The sequence below is a fragment of the Lactuca sativa genome, chromosome 2 (genome assembly GCF_002870075.4).
Source record: "Lactuca sativa cultivar Salinas chromosome 2, Lsat_Salinas_v11, whole genome shotgun sequence".
In the NCBI taxonomy this organism is placed as follows: Eukaryota; Viridiplantae; Streptophyta; class Magnoliopsida; order Asterales; family Asteraceae; genus Lactuca; species Lactuca sativa.
The window spans coordinates 76,178,926-76,200,545 of NC_056624.2; positions in this window are offsets into that span (position 1 = coordinate 76,178,926).

Below are 21,620 nucleotides of genomic sequence, written 5' to 3' on the forward strand. Positions count from 1 at the left end.
CTGGCTTGGCCAAGCACTCACATGTGTCATCGCTAAATCATCGAGGGGCCCACAGATATCGTGTTTATCCCGAAGGTAAAAGGAATGGATAAAATTCGACTCATATGGCATAATCTGCTACTTGTTGAATCATACACAAAGACACGTTTATAACATCGAGTTACCAATGCGGTTTTGTGCAATCAATGTATAACCAACTCATAGTAACAACTCATATCTCTAGGTTTGAAGAATATAAGATATTATCATCTAATGATCACTCGTGATAAAATCCATGAAGTGATTCAAATGAGTGCGAGTTGAATCCAATACTCAGAACTTATGAGCACTCATGAGTGTTGTAGCACAACTTTGTCCACTAACTTGGACCTCTACAAGCCAACCCATGACAGTCTTGATTCATATCTACTTCCAACATATGACCGACTGTGGATGGTTTTAAATAACTTAGTCATTCCGAAAGAATAACCTAGTTATTATGGAAGTCAAAACATGCAAAGTGAAACACAAGAATAAATGAATCTAACATGGTATCAAAACCTATGAATATAAATAAAGCACTTTCTATTTATCACCATACTGATTACTCATTATTCATTTTTTCAGTTTTATCAACTTTATACTTGAATTAGAAACACTAGTTGCCCTATGCTCCAAGCATGTACAATATGTTTTTCTAAACAATAGGTTTGCCATACACCAAGTATGCACTCTATGTTTATCTATGATCCTTACTTTGTGAAATAAACCAATTGACCAAACTTCCAATGATTTTAATTTCACACTCCCAAATCGAATCTTGATAGGCTTTAAAATTAAATGCACTACCCTCTTGCAATGAATGTGTACAAAGTCACAAAGACTTGTCAACAACAATTACAGGGTATTCCAATGAAGACCTACTCCATGGACACAAAGCCTTATCTTCAAAGTATGCATTGCTTTAAACATGCTTCTTGCACTAAGTTCTTTCTAATCTTACACAGATTGCTTATATCTATAGAGACAACTCTATATTCCCATTTTGACTACTAATTCTAACAAGAGTTGCCTCTTTTCAGACTATGTCAATATGTCCCTTCCAAAATTCACACTATACTTCCAACTGTCCTTGAGCAACCAATTTTTGGTAAACCTTAGATTATCCTCGACAATTGATTAATCACTTTAGTCATATCCAATTCTACATTTTCCTCCTTAATGCCCTAAGGCATTTGGAAAATTCATAAACAATAAATATTATACCACATGTAATTGATCTTGTACCCAAATTAAATGGGACACGATTCATGATGTTCCACATAAAGACATGGTTTTAAACCAGTATTTTACCATAATATTTTTTGTTTGCCATATTCTCAAAATTTGACTATGAAAAGGGATGCTGTAATCATAATCGAATTTTGAGAACGCAATATATAGAATTTTCTTTAGTTGGACCAATCCAACATGAAATTCATATATATATTCTTGACTAAAGATGATTAAAATCTCAATATAAGCTCTTTAGAATGATTATAAACTCAATATAAGCTTTTTAGAATTGAAATGAAGTATAATTTCCTCTCCTTTATTTATAGCAAAACAACTTTTTCAACCCCTGCAACCTCACGAATTGAAACTTTTGTTTTCTATAATGAACATTGCTAACTTGAAATACTTACCATAATTATCACGCTCCCACTAACATGATGATTATTAGCATAACACGTACTCATAAATCAGCTGGACTTCTAGAACTCAATACTTTATTGAATTTCTTACCAAAGTTCAGATTTATGATACGAGATTGCTTTGATAAAACTTTATCAAAATCATACACCTTTCCTTAGATAGCACACATGTGTGTGTCTAAACAATTTCAGAACTATGAAAAGGAATGCCGTAATCATAGTCTCAATTGTTTAGACCTTTGCCATATGCTTCAAATCTACTTGGTGGTAGTGTTTCCTCACCATCATTTCCATGAATCGGAGAGAAATCTTATGACCCTTAGATTTTATGGTATATGTGTTCCTTTCCATGTGAATTTTTTGTCAAAACCATAATCACAAGACAAGATTAGTGACAATTCCAAATTCATATGAACTGAACTTTTGCAATGTTAAATTCTTGCCACCTGGCAGCTCAAGGGTCTTCCATTGCTTCCAAGTTGATATCCAACCAATTGAGAACTCTAAGAACCCATACGCAAAGCCAACTTTAACTGGAATTGGCACAAAATATGTCAACACAATAGGTTATAAACCTCAAGTCGTGTGCTAGTGAAGAACCTCAGGTTTTATTCTTGATTAGTTCTTGAGATTTTCAAGACCTTTAAGACTCCCACTGTCCTCTTGACATATAAGACTCTATTGTCACATATTCAAGGGATAGTGCGGATTCTTTATCAAGACAAACACTTCACACAATTGGTCTAAGTTGGTCTTTGTTTTATCCAAAACATCACAACTTACCAATTTCAAATGTATAAGAGTAGATAACCTTTTACTCTTACATTTGACTAGTGTTAATAAACCTTGTTTAAGATATGTCACTCAAGTTACAATCTTGGAGTATGACTCTAAGAATTGTTTTGGAACGAAGTATGACTTATCTTCTTGATTTGACCACTTCAAATAGCTCCTCTTCTTAGCTATCAGAATGCACTTAGAGGATGAATTGTGATAAGGTCTATTAATCATTAAGATGATCATATAACATGATACTAAAGTACTCTCCCATCTTTTTAGATTTGAGAAACTTTTATCATTCTGCCTAATTTGATTCTTCTCATTCGTTCTGCCATACATCGAGATTTTTCCAATGTATCAGAATTATACTTAAGCTTGTAAGTATAATCATATTTACTAAACCTTAGTATATCATGACGAATAGTCTTATCTATCTTTTGTTGTGGACTTTGACAAGTGCACATGAATGTGTACTCGATCCCTTAGTCCTTTACTTGACACACACATCCATGTGAACAAGTAATTAGTCTTAATTTTCCAATGCTTGAAAGTTCTCATTCATCATACTATAAAACTTGTATGATTCCAAGTTTCTATCCAATTGAAACTTGGGTGATGAGAGTCTTTCCTTATTTGGTAAATTTAGACACTACCGCAAATGAAAGAATCAATTTCATATTCCGATGTTCCTATCAATGGAATCATGTAAACAACAATCTATTTCTAAAATGCCATTGTAAGGATACTTAAAATAAATAAAATCAAAAATTTCCTTTTATTTTAAAAACTTTGCGGAAAAAATTATCCTTACAATCCATATGAAAACCTTGTTGTTATATATTCCTAAGCAATGTGTCATAACTCCTTAGTAACAGCTTCAAAATTCTGATGCGATTGAAATCCATCTTCACGATCAGAAGCAGCATATACTTCCTTTAAGATTTCTCTCTTTTCTTTGATTCTTATAACATCACCATGTGACTCAATCACATTATGTAATAAGAATCTCCAAATAGGAGCTTAACAGAGTTAGACAATAGACTTACCTGAAGTAGAGTCAAACTTATTGACTTTAACATCCTTAGGTAAATTTGGTAGCTTCGCAACCAGTGCCCCTTCCTTTGGCAATAGATACCTATGGACCCTTGATAATAGGACTATCTCATACTTAGCCTCTCTCTTTACCATTTGGTCAACCGAGTTGACTATGGCTGTAACGCCCGTAGATCCGGGCTAGTCAATTTAGAGACGATAGGCATCAAAAATCGATTTTTGATGAAAGATTATTTAGAATGAATAATCTCAACTAAGTTATAGTATGTGTTACAAGGTTTCTGTGCATATAAAGAACGCCGAAATCCGAGTTATAATTAAGAAGTTATGACCTGTCGAAGTTTTGCAACAGAACCGGCACGACGCAGCGCGACGTAAATAGTGAATTTACGTTAGAGCGATATTTAGCCTTAGTGATCTAAACGAAAGTCGTAGGGTTCGTTAGACCATGAGCGTGCATAAAAAGAACGTCCAAAACTGACTTCGTATGAGGAAGTTATGATTTTTCTAAGTTTTAGCTTAGCAGTATGGAGCCCGAATACTCGATTTGAGATCGAGCGGTTTTAGCCGAAACAATCTAAACGAGAATCAAAGATCTCGTCAATTGTAGTGAATCGATAAAAAGATAGGCGAAAACGGACGTTGGATGAAGAAGTTATGAATTTATAACGAAGTTTTTCTGTCCCGGCCTACTAAATTTAAATAATAAAAATAAAAGTCAAAATTAGCCGACGAAGTCTAAATGAAAGTTGTAGAGTGTGGTCTGACCTACGCGTGGATATAAAGAACCTCAAAAATGGAGCTCGTATGCAAAAGTTACGCAATTTAGAAGTTTGACGAGTCAAATTACACCGAGCGTAATTTGAGTACGCCCAACGTACTCAGAAGGGTGCAAGTTGCCTGACCAATACTCGAGTGCCACCAAATGACGCATGCAGTGATGTCGAAGTACGCCTAGCGTAACCAAGTTACGCCTAGCGTAATCCTAGACCCAGTAGCCTATAAATAGAAACCGAGATCAGCCATTTTCTCTAGTTCAAACTCTTTCTTCTCTCTAGTTTTCGCCTCGATTTGCGTGCCAATCATATCCCGAAGCCCCGGTATCATTCTCGAGACCCGAAGCAGGATCCGAAGCCCTGAGGATCCCGAAGAGTGTTATTCCCGAGCCGAAGCTCTGCCCGTGAGGAGCCCGGTTTTTGTGAAGATCTTCCAGACCTACCCAAGAATACTACTTCTACAAGTCGTAGTGTTATCCGATCATCTTCTAATCATGTGAGTGTGTAGTCACTTTCTTCTTACGCATAAATATTAAGTATTTGCTATGAAATATGTGCTATGTGTATAATATATCGTTGTTTATTTAAGATGATTGTGGAATGGATAAATTATATAAGTTTTAATGAGTTAAACTATATATGTATTTTGTATCTAAAAATATATTGGGTAGAACATGAGTAGATGAGGTTGTTGGTAGGTGATAACAAATGGGTTGGACCAGGGGATAAAAGGGTAAAAGAGATAAACTTGTTTTAGATCTGGATGTATGGATCAGGTCAGGAGGTTAGATTTAGATCTGAGAGTATGGATCAAATCAAGAGGTTAGTTTTAGATTCGGGAATATGGATTAGGTAAGGAGGTAAATTTTAGATCCGAGAGTACGGATTATGTATTTTTGAATTATGTGTTCATACGATAAGGTATCATGCGTATAGTCCATTTTAGGAACGTGAATTTTATACGTGTATTGACTAAAGTATGAAATATACATATGTATGTAAAGTATTTGTTATTGTCCGAAATACAGGTTACATATATTTGATGATATACAACGTGCGAATCATTTATGGTTCAATATGTTTTAAGATGTGAATATATGATATTATTACTTAAAACTTTGTGTTAAGTATACACTAGTTAGCATTGCCTAAACGGAGTTAATATCGAAAATTGATTATAAGCATTGTAGGCTTGCCTAGTAATGGGTGAAGACTTAAATAAGGATGTTTAGTTCAATTAAGTTTGGACATTGGGTAGCCTCTTATTAAGAGTACGTGTGTTGTGAAATTGATGATCGGTGGAGTACGTCCTACGTATAGAAGTACATTTTATGTACGAAGTCTTTTTCAAAGCTTTGTGTCTTGGGTGCTGCTTGTGCCAGGGTACTATTATGTTCTCGGGTACGATTCTTTCACATACCAGAGTACTATAATGTGCCAGAAGTACTATCATGTACAAAGTCTTTTTGACAATCTTGTGTGTCGGCTACGGGAGCGTACGGGAGTACTCTGGTAGTATTTCCCCATACTTTTACTTTGAGAGAGCTTTGGAGTCAGCGTTTCTTTTATGAAGTGATCGACCGAGATTCATATGTTAGCGTTTTCTTTAACGAAGTAATTAAGGGAACTTCGTAGACTGCCTAATAAAGTGTGTCGGTTATAGACCACTGATAGGTATGTCTAGTGTTATATTGTTGGATAGGGTGCGTCTGGGGGTGAAATACCTCATGTATTCAGGCCACTGCTAGGCAAAGTTCGATGCTAGGATAGGTAAAGTCTGGGGTGTAATACCTCATGATAGTTAGACCACGCCTAGGCATTATTATCTAGATAACTTCCCCTGACTTAAAATGTCTTGTGGTTCTTTCTTTTACGAACGAAGGTTCGTGGTGAAACTCATTCCATTCCCTTCAATTTATGCTTTTGGTCTGTATTGAGCATGACATCCCGAGATTTTGTTATATAATGAAAATACATTTCTTTAAAGAAATGCTTTGCTAATTTTTATCATACTTTGTTTTGGGAACAAATTCCGCAACTGTTTTCTTTAAAAGATTACTTTGATTTTATAAAACAAAGCATAAATAAATCGGTCTTTTTTGGCCGTGAAAATGGGGATGTCACAATGGTCGATCCCTTTCCATTGGGAAGAGAGAGCTTTATTGGATACCCAATGTCATCATTGTCAATGTCCATAAAGTTTTAGGAAGTTGATCTTAGCAAATAGATAAGATCGTTAAGGCTCTTGTCATAGTCTGTTTCATAGGATTCCCAAAGGAACTCACTATGTGACTTAGAAAGTGATTAAACCACCAACTTTCTCAAGACTTTGACACCCAACTCTCCGGCTTGTCAATATGTGACTACATCTCCAAGATGTGATCACACATAGACCTTTGCTTGCCAATAGGGCTTGAGTGACCTTAAATTTTTCAAGAACTTGTGGGTTAGGGAGAATAATTGGAGGAGGTGAAAGAAGTACGATTTCCAGAGATTTGGGAAGATCATAGATGCCTGAACTAGACATCTTTTGGGAGATATTCAAGGTAGTTGATCTAAAGTCCTTAATATAACACCCACTATGAAATATTAAGGCTAGGACCCAACAACCTATTTATAACTGGAAGAGGGATGCCGTAATCCAAGTTATAAAATAGTTGAAGGTAGGTAAATGACAATTTACCAATTTCCACCATGAAAAACAAAATATAATTAAGTTGTAATTGGATTTGAAACTCCTAGATCTTTTGAGATTCATTGAACTTTTCAATGGCATGTTTCAATCTCGAGTGTGCCCTTCAGGTTTTGTGACTGGGATGCCGAGGATCACAAAACAAGGTGTGAAGTAACCATGCCAATTACTTGGTACTCTTAAATGTTTATCACCCAACCGATGTGCCGGTAAACCACACACACTCCACCGGCCTATGATTAAACTTTAAGAAACCCTTTGCCTACCTTGTTAAATCAAGCCAGTATGCCGGTAAACCACACACGCTCCACCAACCGACTTAAGCAAAGTGCAAAGTGTAATTTCATGGGTTAGAACCTTATTCACATTTTCCTAAGTAACTAAGATTGGGAATTATAAGTGTTTAGTTACTTAGTATTTATCATTAATACTTTTAATGAAGGGAGAACTTATAGTCTTTGTCCTACCCGTTCGGCTAACGACCCTCCACCAGTCAAGGAAGCGGTGGGTGAGAGTGGACACCCATTAAACTGCCATTTTATAGGCATTAACCTTATACCCCCTTATAGACCGACTTCGTGAATGAGGCCTACTAATGGTAAGACTAACTTTACTCTTATACATATATATATAAATATTATTAACTTATAATACTATAAAGTATAAGGGTTGAATTTTTACTTTTAAAATTCTAAGGGCTAACTTGGAATTAAAGTATTCATAAGTGAAAACTTTTCAAATTCCAAAACTTGAGGATAAGTTTTGAAACTATTCAAAACTAATTAATTCCATAACTTATGTGTTTAAATTAGTTTTAATTAAAAGACTCTTCAAGTTCCATAACTTGAGGACAAGTTATGGAAGACTTTAAACTATTAAAGAATGTAACTTTTTCTTTATTTTGTAACTTATGGAATTAATTAAGGTTACATATTTTATTACTTAATGAAGTGACTCTTGACTCTCCATAACTTGAGGATAAGTTATGGAGTCATAAAACCATTTAATGAGAACAAGACTCTTCATATTTGTAACCTTTGCCATCTTTTATGAGTTTTAAGATACTTTAATGTGACTTTTCATGTAACTTGAGGACAAGTTACACAAACACATTTTAGAATCCACTCTTAGATTAAAATGGATCAAAGACACATAATCAATCAACCTTTTCTATTAATCTAAGCAACTCATATGAACATGATAATTGGAATCAAACTTTTTCATGTAATTAGCATAACACTTAAACTAATACAAAACATGAATCTATTGACAATTATATTTGAAATTGGATTAGTATGAATATTACCACATAAAAAATAAGTTTATAAGTCCAAAAACAACTTAGGGTAATGTTTCTAGTCCAATTCCAGCCAAAACAGTCGAATATATGCTGTCTGGGGGTCCAACTCGTCGAGTGCAGGAACAAACTCGGCGAGTTGGATGCATTTTGCCTTGGACTCGGCGAGTTTATCAGTGGAGTCGGCGAGTCCAGTGCCCAGAATGCCTGAAATTCGACTTTTTCATCATTTTTCAGTAATTTGCATCAAGTATAATTGAAAACAAGCCTAGGCTCTGATACCACTGTTGGGTTTTGAGCATTCTAACACTCCTAAGTGTACATGCAACCCTAAATACCTTGGATCTATGTTTTCTCTATTATACATGCAATTATAAACATCCAAGGTATTATCCTAATCTAGCATACAAAATAATGAATGTAACAAGATAGAATACGTACCTCTTTAATGTAGAATATCTTCATAAAGCTTGAGTGCCTAGTGCCTCAAGTGTGACACCTCAAATGGTTCACACAACATCAAATACACTTGAACTAACTTGAGAGAAACTTGAACACTCCTAAAATCGGCTAGCCCTTTCTTATTATTCATAGTTACCGATTTTTCCCAAAGAATATGATCTTATATAGTTGTTACAATTAGGGTAAACCCTAATTGTCATGACTTTCCATTTCTTTGGATCCATGGGTTTAAATACACCATGGAGCATCCATGAACCATCCTATGAGTTTTAGCCCAACTTGATTATCCATGGAGCATTAGCCTACTATATAAGTATGGATTATTTACACAATGAACCCATATATTTAATTAGTCTTCTTTTGATCACTTAATTAATTCTTGATCAATACTAATTAAATAATCCTATTAATATATTAGAACTTATAATATATTAACCAACCTTAAGTGTTATTTCTCTCATTATAGTCCATCAAAATGCATGATGACATGCAACCAAAATGGACCATGTCGGGTTGCGTCAAGTCTTACCATCTATATTTATGGACTTAGACATTAATCCAACAGTATAACTTATATGCATATTTAAATGGATATAAATCGAAATGTGATATGTTAGAGTAAAATGTTTACACTCCACCTTCATTTAAATAATAAAAAACAACAAAATTTCAGGTAAAAAATGATTAAGAGCTCACAATAAAAGGTCAAATAAATCAATTCAATCAGTTCATAGTTCAAAACGAAAGTAAAGTTTGCTTTCAATCCGTATAATGCATCACACAAATGTAATATCGAACCAATTAATATATCCATAATAAATAAAGACAAACTTTGTTTTTGTTCCGTTTTATATAGTCGTTTGAATTTTATTATGTCATCCAAATTCTAAAATATCATCCGAATTTTAAAATATTGTCCGAATTTTATATAGTTATCGAAATTTATAATAATAATAATAATAATAATAATAATAATAATAAAGTAAAAAAGAATTAAAAACAATAAAGAAACAAAATAAAGAAAAAAACAAAAAAAAAAACAATTAAAAACAAAAAAAATAACATCATGGGGATGGGTTTGGAAAAATATGAGAGGTATTTATAGAAAACCCTCTTTATATAGATTTTTAGATTATTTTAATTTATAATAAAAAAGGTTAATTCTGTATACACGAACAAAAATCTAAATGTACGATGATTTGATTGATTATGCTTATTTAGTAATTTAAACAAAAATATGTATGTATTTCAAAATTCACCTTTTATTTGTTTAAAATCTATTCCACACATCCATTATTTCAATATCATTAATATAATATTATAGATCCATTATTTAAATATCATTAATATAATATTATAGGGGGAAATGAGTTTTTTCTATTCATATTTGTTTTGTTTTGCTTTTTTTTTTTTTTTTTTTTTTAAGTTCTTATTGGGGACTTCTTAATGTATTTTGCACAAATGAAATGATTGATTATATTTATATACGTATAAAAAAGCGAAATGCCTATGGATTTCCCATGTTAGAAAAAAACACTAATTTTTTAATGGTTTTACGACGCTTTAATATTTGTATAATTTAAAACGTATGAAAATGTTATTTTCTTTTAACGCTAATTAAGTTTTTAAACGCTAATTGAGTTCTAATACGTTAATTGAGTTTCTAAACGTTAATTTTAAACACTACTTGAGTTTTTAAACACCAACTCTAAATGCTAATTTTTTAAAACACTAATTAATTTTAAACACTAATTGAGTTTCTAAACAATTATTTTTAAATGTTGATTGCGTTTAGCAATCTGTCACACCCCGACCCTCGGCGGAAACACCGGGCAGTGTAACGTCATTTCTCGTATCATAGTTATCAACTTCCTGAAAACACATGCATTTAAAATACGTCAACATAAAGTTGGTGAGTTTACAGGTTTTGACTCCATATAAAAATAACATTTTTTCTCAAGTTCAAAAGTATAGTTTTGAAAGTATAATTTTGATTCTCCAACGTTTACTATATATATCCTAAGTATAAAAGTTTACTTACCAAATAAGTATATACATATAAGCCTCATATACTATAAATATAAGTGTTTGTAATTCCATACAAACAAAAGTTGCTACGTATAAATCTTATTTCAATTCTATACGAGAAAAACCACTACGTATAAATCTATTTCAATTCTATACGAGTATGTGTGCTAGGTATAATTATCTACTTAATATACAAGTAGTACCTAGGGTATAAGTAGGGGGAAACTTATACTTAACATTAATACTTGTATAACAATAAGTATAATGCTTTTAACAACTTGCTACCATGAGTCTGTAACCGCTGCTTGACAAAAAAACCTCTGACAAAACAATACACTCCTGATTTACCATGAGAAACAATACACTCATTATTTACCATGAGAACAACACGGCATGCTTCATCGACGCCAGAATAAAAATTAAAGGAACGAATCGTCACTCTCTTGTCTTGGGTTGTAATCAACCATGAGTGGGGTTGTCAACTCGTATCTTATTCATACACGACTTCCTCGCTCACATGGGATTAACAGTTACAGGTCAGAGGACTTCCACTAAGATCCGCAATCTTAGTTGATGAATGAGGTAGCTCATGTAGACTTTGACGGCTTCCTATAGCTCTAACAACAAAAGCATCTTCATGTCTAAAACCTTAAGTTACTAGACTTTGCTTTTAAACATTACTCCTAACTTCAGTATAACAACTATATCTTGAAGTAAAAACCATGTTCTATCTTGACCTAAAACCAACAATAACAACATATAACGTTTCTAGTTTTATCTTGACATATAAATAACAATAACAACATATCCAGTTTTATCTTGACATAAAACTAATAATAACAACATATAACATATCTAGTTTTATCTTGACATAAAATTAATAATAACAACATATAACATATGTAGTTTTATCTTGACATAAAACTAATAATAACAACATATAACACATCTAGTTTTATCTTGACATAAAACTAATAACAACAACATATAACATATCTAGTTTTATCTTGACATAAAACTAATAATAACAACATATAACATATCTAGTTTTATCTTGACATAAAACTATTAATTGCAACATACTATATAACTTAACATATAAAACTTCTGAATATAACTTCAGAACTATATCGCACACAAAATGTATATAGAATCCTAAGTATAACTCAAGATCTACATTAATATACTACTATAACAATAACATGTTAACAACGTTACGATAGTTGTATATTTTCGGATACGAAATAATTCTATCTCGATTATTATAACTATCTATGTTGATACTAATTTACTATCATATAGACATAATAATAACATATATACAATGACTAGCATGTGTTTTCCCCCGAAATATTAGAAAGTAGGGCTGTGAAACTCACCTTTAGTAGCGTGATTTTATGTAAACTAAGCGGAAACGGTCAGCGTACAAGGTCGTTGGGGCTCGGGAAGCGAAGCTGCTTCATCAGAGGAGAGAGGAGGAAGGAGATCAGGTGTAAGAATGGCTCGGGTCGATCTTTCTATTTATAGTAAGATTTTATGACACTCACGTCGTGAGTGCCATAAAGCTCACGCCGTGAATTTTGGATCCTATCCTCTTATAGCTTCTAGATTCCGAATTATGACAGAATGACTCCTCACGTCGCGAGTGTCATAAAAATCACGTCGTGAATTTTGGATCCTATCCTCTCGCAGCTTCTAGATTCCATCAAACTTTCGCCTATGCATCACGACAACTTAAGGTGCATGAGAATAATTACACTACCTATGATCTTGAATTGGGAGCTGTAGTTTTTGCACTAAAAATCTGGAGACATTACCTATACGGTACTAAGTGTACTATTTTTACCGACCACAAGAGTCTCCAACACATCTTCGACCAAAAAGATCTTAATATGAGACAACGAAGATGGGTCGAATTGTTGAATGATTACGAATGTGAGATTCGTTATCATCCCGGAAAGGCAAACGTGGTAGCAGATGCCTTAAGCCGGAAAGAATATATTAAACCCCGTCGGGTACGAGCATTAACTATAACTATCCATTCTAACTTTACCTCACAAATTAGAGAAGCTCAGCTTGAGGCTCTAAAAGAAGAAAACATCAAGAATGAAGCTTTGCGAGGAATGGAAAAGCAACTTATACAAAAAGATGACGGAACGCGGCACTTTATGAACCGAATTTGGACGCCTAAGTTCGGTGGAATTAGGGACTTGGTCTTAGAAGAAGCCCACAAGTCCAGATATTCCGTGCATCCAGGCTCTTACAAAATGTACTTGGATTTAAAAGTACATTATTGGTGGCAAAACATGAAGGCAGAAATTTCTACTTATGTGAGCAAATGTTTGACGTGTTCTAGAGTGAAGGCAGAACATCAAAAGCCTTCAGGTTTACTTCAACAACTAGAAATACCATAATGGAAATGGGAGTAGATTTCAATGGACTTCATCAATAAGTTACCCAAAACGCCTAGTGGGTTCGACACTATTTGGGTAATAGTCGATAAATTGACTAAGTCTGCCCATTTCTTACCAATTAAGGAAATTGTTAGATTGAGGGAGTTCCAAGTTCTATTATTTCTGACCGAGATAGTAGATTCACTTCACGATTTTGGCAATCTCTACAAAAATCCTTAGGAACACGTCTAGACATGAGTACAACTTACCATCCACAGACTGATGGTCAGAGTGAGAGAACCATTCAGACTTTAGAAGATATGCTCCGAGCCTGTGTAATAGACTTTGGAAATGCATGGGATACTCATTTACCGTTAATTAAGTTTTCCTACACCAATAGTCATCACACCAACATCAAGGCTGCACCGTTTGAGGCTCTTTATGGACGAAAATGTCGTTCCCCAGTATGTTGGGCAGAAGTTGGAGATATGCAGATGGCCAGAGAGCATACAGGCGATACCTTACGTACTGGACCAGAAATAATCCATGAGACAACTGAAAAGATCGATTAAAGGCTGCACGTGATCGTCAAAAGAGCTATGCTGATGTAAGACGTAAGCCTTTAGAATTCAAAGTTAGAGATAAAGTAATGTTGAAGGTCTCTCCATGGAAAGGTGTAATTCGATTCGGTAAACGAGGCAAACTAAACCCACGGTATATAGGACCTTTTGAAATTCTAGCTAGAATTGGTTCTGTCGCATAGCAACTCAGGTTGCCTCAATAGCTAAGTAATGTACACGATGTTTTTCATGTATCAAATCTCAAAATATGTCTATCCGATGACACTCTTGTGGTACCTCTCCATGAGATACAAGTCAATACCAAACTCAATTTTGTAGAAGAACCCGTCGAGATCATGGATCGAGAAGTCAAAGATTAAAGCAAAGTCGTATTCCCATAGTGAAAGTTCGATGGAACTCTTTGCAAGGACCTGAATTTACTTGGGAACGTGAAGATCAGATGAAAGAAAAATACCCCCATCTGTTTGACAAAAACCTAACGACAAGATCAATTTCGGGACAAAAATTTTCTAACGGGGGGAGAATGTAACACTAGCCAAAATAGGTCAAAAACAATCACATGTGATTATGCCAATCATGTAATGTGATTATGTTAACCTAGTAATGTGGTAAGAATGTTATGTAGTTCATGATAAATTCTAATACAAAAATGAACTTTCTTTATGATACAACTCAAAGTATACGTCCATACGTTTCCAAAAATATAGAGAACGTCTGAATCTGATTTCGCATGAAGAAGTTATGATAACCGAACACTATAAATCTCTATAATACGAGAAATTTAAAATAGAATTAGAATTAGCTATTTAAGTCTAAAAGAGAGTTGTAGTACTCATAAATACCTACGCGTTCATATAAAGAACGTCAAAAACGGAGTTCGTACACAAAAGTTATGGCCTTCCGAAGATTTAGATTTGAAAAACCCTAAACTAGCTAATTCACGACGTGAGTTTTATGACACTCACGACGTGAGGAGTCATTCTGTCATAATTCTGAATCTAGAATCTGCGAGAGGATAGGATCCAACATTCACGACGCGAGTTTTATGACACTCACGACGTGAGGAGTCATTCTGTCATAATTCGGAATCTAGAAGCTGCGAGAGGATAGGATCCAAATTTCACGGCGTGAGTTTTATGACACTCACGATGTGAGGAGTCATTCTGTCATAATTCACTTAGGTTTCTGGTAGATAAGTTACAACTAGTGGTTATGTAAATAGAGAAAATCAAACTAGTTAAGGCGAAAAGAGGAAAGTTTATAGCAAGGATGTAGAAAACCTTGCAAATTTTGCAATGTTTATAGAAACTTTTCTCTTATAAACCTAAATAAACTAATGTAACCACTGGTAATAATATGAAGCATACGTTATAGTAATCATTATGTTGTCTATTATGTTTTACGCTGTGAATAATAACTAGAGTATTTAGTACTCGTATATTAAATGATCAACAAAACTCATAAAAATTCTTATTATTTATAATAGAAACTAAAACAAAATGCCTAGAAGGAGTAATTGGCTAAACCCTAACCGACCATCAGCACCACAACAACAACAACCACAACCACCATCAGAAATAAACCCCTCAGTAAGTATAGTGCCACTTGAAGAAATCATAACTCAAAGAATTGTTGTGGCTCTATCTAATGTCACAAGAGATGGAGTTAGAAATGAAGGCCATGTAGGGATCGCTAGAACATGTACCTACAAAGATTTTATGAATTGTAGGCCAAAAATCTTTCATGGAAATGAAGGGGTAATGAATTTGACAAGGTGGATAGAAAAGTCAGAATCCGTCTTTCAAATAAGTTTTTGTCCAGATGATTGTAAAGTATGATTTGCAGCATGTACTTTCGCTGACGCAGCACTTACATGGTGGAATATCCATGTGAATACAATAGGAATTGATACTGCAAATTCCATGAAATGGGAGGAGCTAAAAATGATGCTAGTAGAGGAGTATTGTCCTAGGGAGGAAATACATAAGCTGGAACAAGAATTGTGGACCCTAACCATGAAGGGTTCAGAGATAAAAGCTTATACGACTAGGTTCAATGACCTTGCAGTAATGTGTCCAACACTTGTAACTCCTTAATATAAGAAGATTGAGCGATATATCTGGGGTTTAGCACCGCAAATCAAAGGCATGGTGATCGCATCAAAGCCTACGACTTATGACAGCACCAACAGGATAGCTCATCAGCTAACCCTCACAGAGATCCAAGGAACAGAAAGTGGTCTCAAAGGCTGAGTCTCCCAAAGCTAGAACAAACAAGCGCAAGTTTAATACGAAGAATCCCAAACAATCATCTGAGAAAAGACAAGAAGTGGCAACTAACTACGCAACGACAACAACAGTACCTACTCAACCAAAGTCTGCATGGTGCAACCACTGCAACCATCATCAACCAGGTGACTGTTTTGTTTTCACTAAATGCAAAAAGAAGGGGCACACTGCCAGTTACTGCAGGAGCACAACACCTGCAACAGTCAATCAACAAACAAATACTGGAATAGGTCGTGGTGAAGAAAGAAAGTGTTATGAGTGTGGAGAAGTTGGACATATCAAGAAAGAATGTCCAAAGTTAAGGAGTCAAGGAGGCATAGGACGTGGCAGGGCGTTTGTGATCGGAAGCAGAGAGGCTATCCAACACCCTTCAGTTGTATCTAGTACTTTTCTCATTTTATACGCTAGCATACTCTTCAACTCTGGAGCAGATCGAAGTTTTATAACTCCGACATTTAGAAAATTGTTAAGTCATAAGTCTAGCATAATAAAAGAAATCTATGAAGTAGAAATCGCTAACGGTTAAACTGAGAAAACACATGAAATCCTAGAAAACTGTCTGTTAACTCTTAATAACTACCTTTTTCATGTCAACCTCATGCCAATGCCTATCGGTAGTTTTGATGTCATAATTGGCATGGATTGGTTATCTTCACATTACGCCGAAATTCTATGTCATGAGAAAGCCATACGACTACCCTTACCAAATGGCAAAGCCCTGATTATCTATGGTGATAAGTCTGGGAAAAACCTCAAAGTCATTTCTTGTACCAAGACACAAAAATATCTACATAAGAAATGTAGCGCATTCTTGGCCCACATTGTAGATAAGAGAAGAAAGATAAAAGAAATCAAGGACATACCTTAAGTATGTGATTTCCCTTATGTATTTCCTGAAGATCTACCTGGAATACCTTCCGTCCGACAAGTGGAGTTTCGAATCGACTTAATTCCAGGAGCAGCACCAGTAGCGAAATCTCCTTATCGGTTGGCTCCAACCGAAATGCAAGAATTATCTAGTCAACTAGAAGAACTTATTGAAAAAGGCTTTATCCGACCAATTTTTTCTCCTTGGGGAGCACCAATCTTGTTTGTCAAGAAGAAGGACAGATCCTTTCGAATGTGTATTGATTATCGGGAGCTGAACAAGCTAACGATCAAAAATCGTTATCCGCTTCCAAGAATTGATGATTTATTCAATCAACTGCAAGGATCTAGCTACTACTCAGAGCACAAGAAGACGACATTCCAAAAACAGCATTTAGAACTCTTTATGGTCTTTATGAGTTCTTAGTTATGTCTTTTGGATTGACTAACGCCCCAGCAGTGTTTATGGATCTCATGAATCGTGTTTGCAAACCATACTTGGATAAATTCGTGATCGTATTTATCGATGATATATTGATATATTCACGAACCAAGGAAGAACATGGTCAACACCTGCAAATAATCTTGGAACTACTAAGAAAAGAAAAGTTGTATGCTAAATTCTCCAAATGTGAGTTTTAGATTAGAGAAGTACAATTTTTAGGTCATGTAGTTAGCAATGAAGGAATTCATGTTGACCCATCCAATGTTGAAGCAATCAGGAATTGGGAAGCACCAAAGACGCCAACAGAGGTGCATCAATTCCTAGGACTTTCTGGCTAATACCGCAAATTCATAGAAATTTTCTCCAAAATAGTCAAGCCGCTTACAACACTAACCCAGAAGGATACGAAGTTCAACTATGAAGACAAACAAGAAGTAGCTTTTCAGAAACTAAAGCAAATGTTGTGTAGTGCACCAATCCTATCCCTTCCAGAGGGGACACAAGATTTCGTTGTATACTGTGGCACATCAAATCAAGGATTCGGATGTGTGTTGATGCAAAGAGGAAAAGGTATCGCCTATGCATCACGACAACTTAAGGTGCATGAGAATAATTACACCACCCATGATCTTGAATTGGGAGCTATAGTTTTTGCACTAAAAATCTGGAGACATTACCTATATGGTACTAAGTGTACTATTTTTACCGACCACAAGAGTCTTCAACACATCTTCGACCAAAAAGATCTTAATATGAGATAACGAAGATGGGTCGAATTGTTGAATGATTACGAATGTGAGATTCGTTATCATCCCAGAAAGGCAAACGTGGTAGCAGATGCCTTAAGCTGGAAAGAATATATTAAACCCCATCGGGTACGAGCATTAACTATAACTATCCATTCTAACTTTACCTCACAAATTAGAGAAGCTCAGCTTGAGGCTCTAAAAGAAGAAAACATCAAGAACGAAGCTTTGCGAGGAATGGAAAAGCAACTTATACAAAAAGATGACGGAACGCGACACTTTATGAACCGAATTTGGACGCCTAAGTTTGGTGGAATCAGGGACTTGGTCTTAGAAGAAGCCCACAAGTCCAGATATTCCGTGCATCCAGGCTCTTACAAAATGTACTTGGATTTAAAAGTACATTATTGGTGGCAAAACATGAAGGCAGAAATTTCTACTTATGTGAGCAAATGTTTGACGTGTTCTAGAGTGAAGGCAGAACATCAAAAGCCTTCAGGTTTACTTCAACAACTAGAAATACCAGAATGGAAATGGGAGCAGATTTCAATGGACTTCATCAATAAGTTACCCAAAACTCCTAGTGGGTTCGACACTATTTGGGTAATAGTCGATAAATTGACTAAGTCTGCCCATTTCTTACCAATTAAGGAAATTGTTAGATTGAGGGAGTTCCAAGTTCTATTATTTCTGACCGAGATAGTAGATTCACTTCACGATTTTGGCAATCTCTACAAAAATCCTTAGGAACACGTCTAGACATGAGTACAACTTACCATCCACAGACTGATGGTCAGAGTGAGAGAACCATTCAAACTTTAGAAGATATGCTCCGAGCCTGTGTAATAGACTTTGGAAATGCATGGGATACTCATCTACCGTTAATTAAGTTTTCCTACACCAATAGTCATCACACCAGCATCAAGGCTGCACCGTTTGAGGCTCTTTATGGACGAAAATGTCGTTCCCCAGTATGTTGGGCAGAAGTTGGAGATACGCAGATGGCCAGAGAACATACAGGCGATACCTTACGTACTGGACCAGAAATATTCCATGAGACAACTGAAAAGATCGATTAAAGGCTGCACGTGATCGTCAAAAGAGCTATGCTGATGTAAGACGTAAGACTTTAGAATTCAAAGTTAGAGATAAAGTAATGTTGAAGGTCTCTCCATGGAAAGGTGTAATTCGATTCGATAAGAGAGGCAAACTAAACCCACGGTATATAGGACCTTTTGAAATTCTAGCTAGAATTGGTTCTGTCGCATACCAACTCAGGTTGCCTCAAGAGCTGAGTAATGTACACGATGTTTTTCATGTATCAAATCTCAAAATATGTCTATCCGATGACACTCTTGTGGTACCTCTCCACGAGATACAAGTCAATACCAAACTCAATTTTGTAGAAGAACCTATCGAGATCATGGATCGAGAAGTCAAAAGATTAAAGCAAAGTCGTATTCCCATAGTGAAAGTTCGATGGAACTCTTTGCAAGGACCTGGATTTTCTTGGGAATGTGAAGATCAGATGAAAGAAAAATACCCCCACCTGTTTGACAAAACCCTAACGACAAGATCAATTTCGGGAAAAAATTGTTCTAACGGGGGGAGAATGTAACACTAGCCAAAATAGGTCAAAAACAATCACATGTGATTATGCCAATCATGTAATTTGATTATGTTAACCTAGTAATGTGGTAAGAATGTTATGTAGTTCATGATAAATTCTAATACAAAAATGAACTTTCTTTATGATACAACTCAAAGTATACGTCCATACGATTCCAAAATTATAGAGAACGTCTGAATCTGATTTCGCATGAAGAAGTTATGATAACCGAACACTATAAATCTCTATAATAAGAGAAAATTAAAATAGAATTAGAATTAGCTATTTAAGTCTAAAAGAGAGTTGTAGTACTCATAAATACCTACGCGTTCATATAAAGAACCTCCAAAATAGAGTTCGTATGCAAAAGTTATGGCCTTCCGAAGATTTAGATTTGAAAAACCCTAAACTAGCTAATTCACGACGTGAGTTTTATGACACTCACGAAGTGAGGAGTCATTCTGTCATAGTTCTGAATCTAGAATCTGCGAGAGGATAGGATCCAAAATTCACGACGCGAGTTTTATGACACTCACAACGTGAGGAGTCATTCTGTCATAATTCGGAATCTAGAAGCTGTGAGAGGATAGGATCCAAATTTCACAACGTGAGTTTTATGACACTCACGACGTGAGGAGTCACATGGCCACCTTCCAAAGCTAGGGACGCAAATGGCAAGTCTACGGAGTGAATCATGAAGACTCACCACGTGAGTCTTATGACACTCACGACGTGAGTGTCATAAAATCTTACCATAAATAGCAAGATCGACCCCAGCCATTCTTACACCTGATCTCCTTTCTCCTCTCTCATTTTGCTAAAGCCCTCTTGTATCCCAAGCCCCGACGACCTCGTACGCTGACCATTTCTACATAGATTACATAAAATCACGTTACTAAGGTGAGTTTCACAGCCCCACTTTCTAATATTTCAGGGGAAAACGCATGCTAGTCATTGTATGTATGTTATTATTATGTCTATATGATAGTATATAGTTATGATAATCGAGATATGATTGTTCTAAATATAACATTCTGAATACATACAACTATTATTAACTTATCAGTATGTTAATTTACTAATGTAGATCTTGAGTTATACTTAGGATTCTACATATATGTTGTGTGTGATATAATACCGAAGTAATATTCGAAAGTTCAAAATGTTAAGTTATATAGTATGTTGCAATTAATAGTTTTATGTCAAGATAAAACTAGATATGTTATATGTTGTCAAGTTAAAACTATATATGTTATATGTTGCTATTAATAGTTTTATGTCAAGATAAAACTAGATATGTTATATGTTGTTATTATTAGTTTTATGTCAAGATAAAACCAGATATGTTATATGTTGTTAATATTAGTTTTATGTCAAGATAAAACTGGATATGTTGTTATTTTTAGTTTTATGTCAAGATAAAACTAGAAACGTTATATGTTGTTATTATTGGTTTTAGGTCCAGATAAACCTGGTTTTTACTTCAAGATATAGCTGTTATATTGCCTAAATATTATGAACTTAGGAGTAATGTTTAAAAGCATAGTCTAGTAACTTAAGGTTTTAGACATAAAGATGCTTTTGTTGTTAGAGCTATAGGAAGCTGTCAAAGTCTACATGAGTAATTGTTTTCGTCAATTAAGATTCGGGAGCTTAGCGGAAATACTATGAACTGTAACCGTTAATCCCGTGTTAGCGAGGAAGTCGTGTATAATTAGTATACGGGCTGACCACCCCACTTATGACTGTTAGCTACAGTTAACCAAAACCAAGTGATGAACTATCCTTTTATTTGTTGTTATTTCGGCGTCGATGAAGCGTATGGTGTTGTTTCTCATGTTAAATCATGAGTGTATTTGTTCTCATGGTAAATCATGAGTGTATTGTTCTATCAGAGGTATTATGTCATAGCAGCGGTTACAGGCTCATG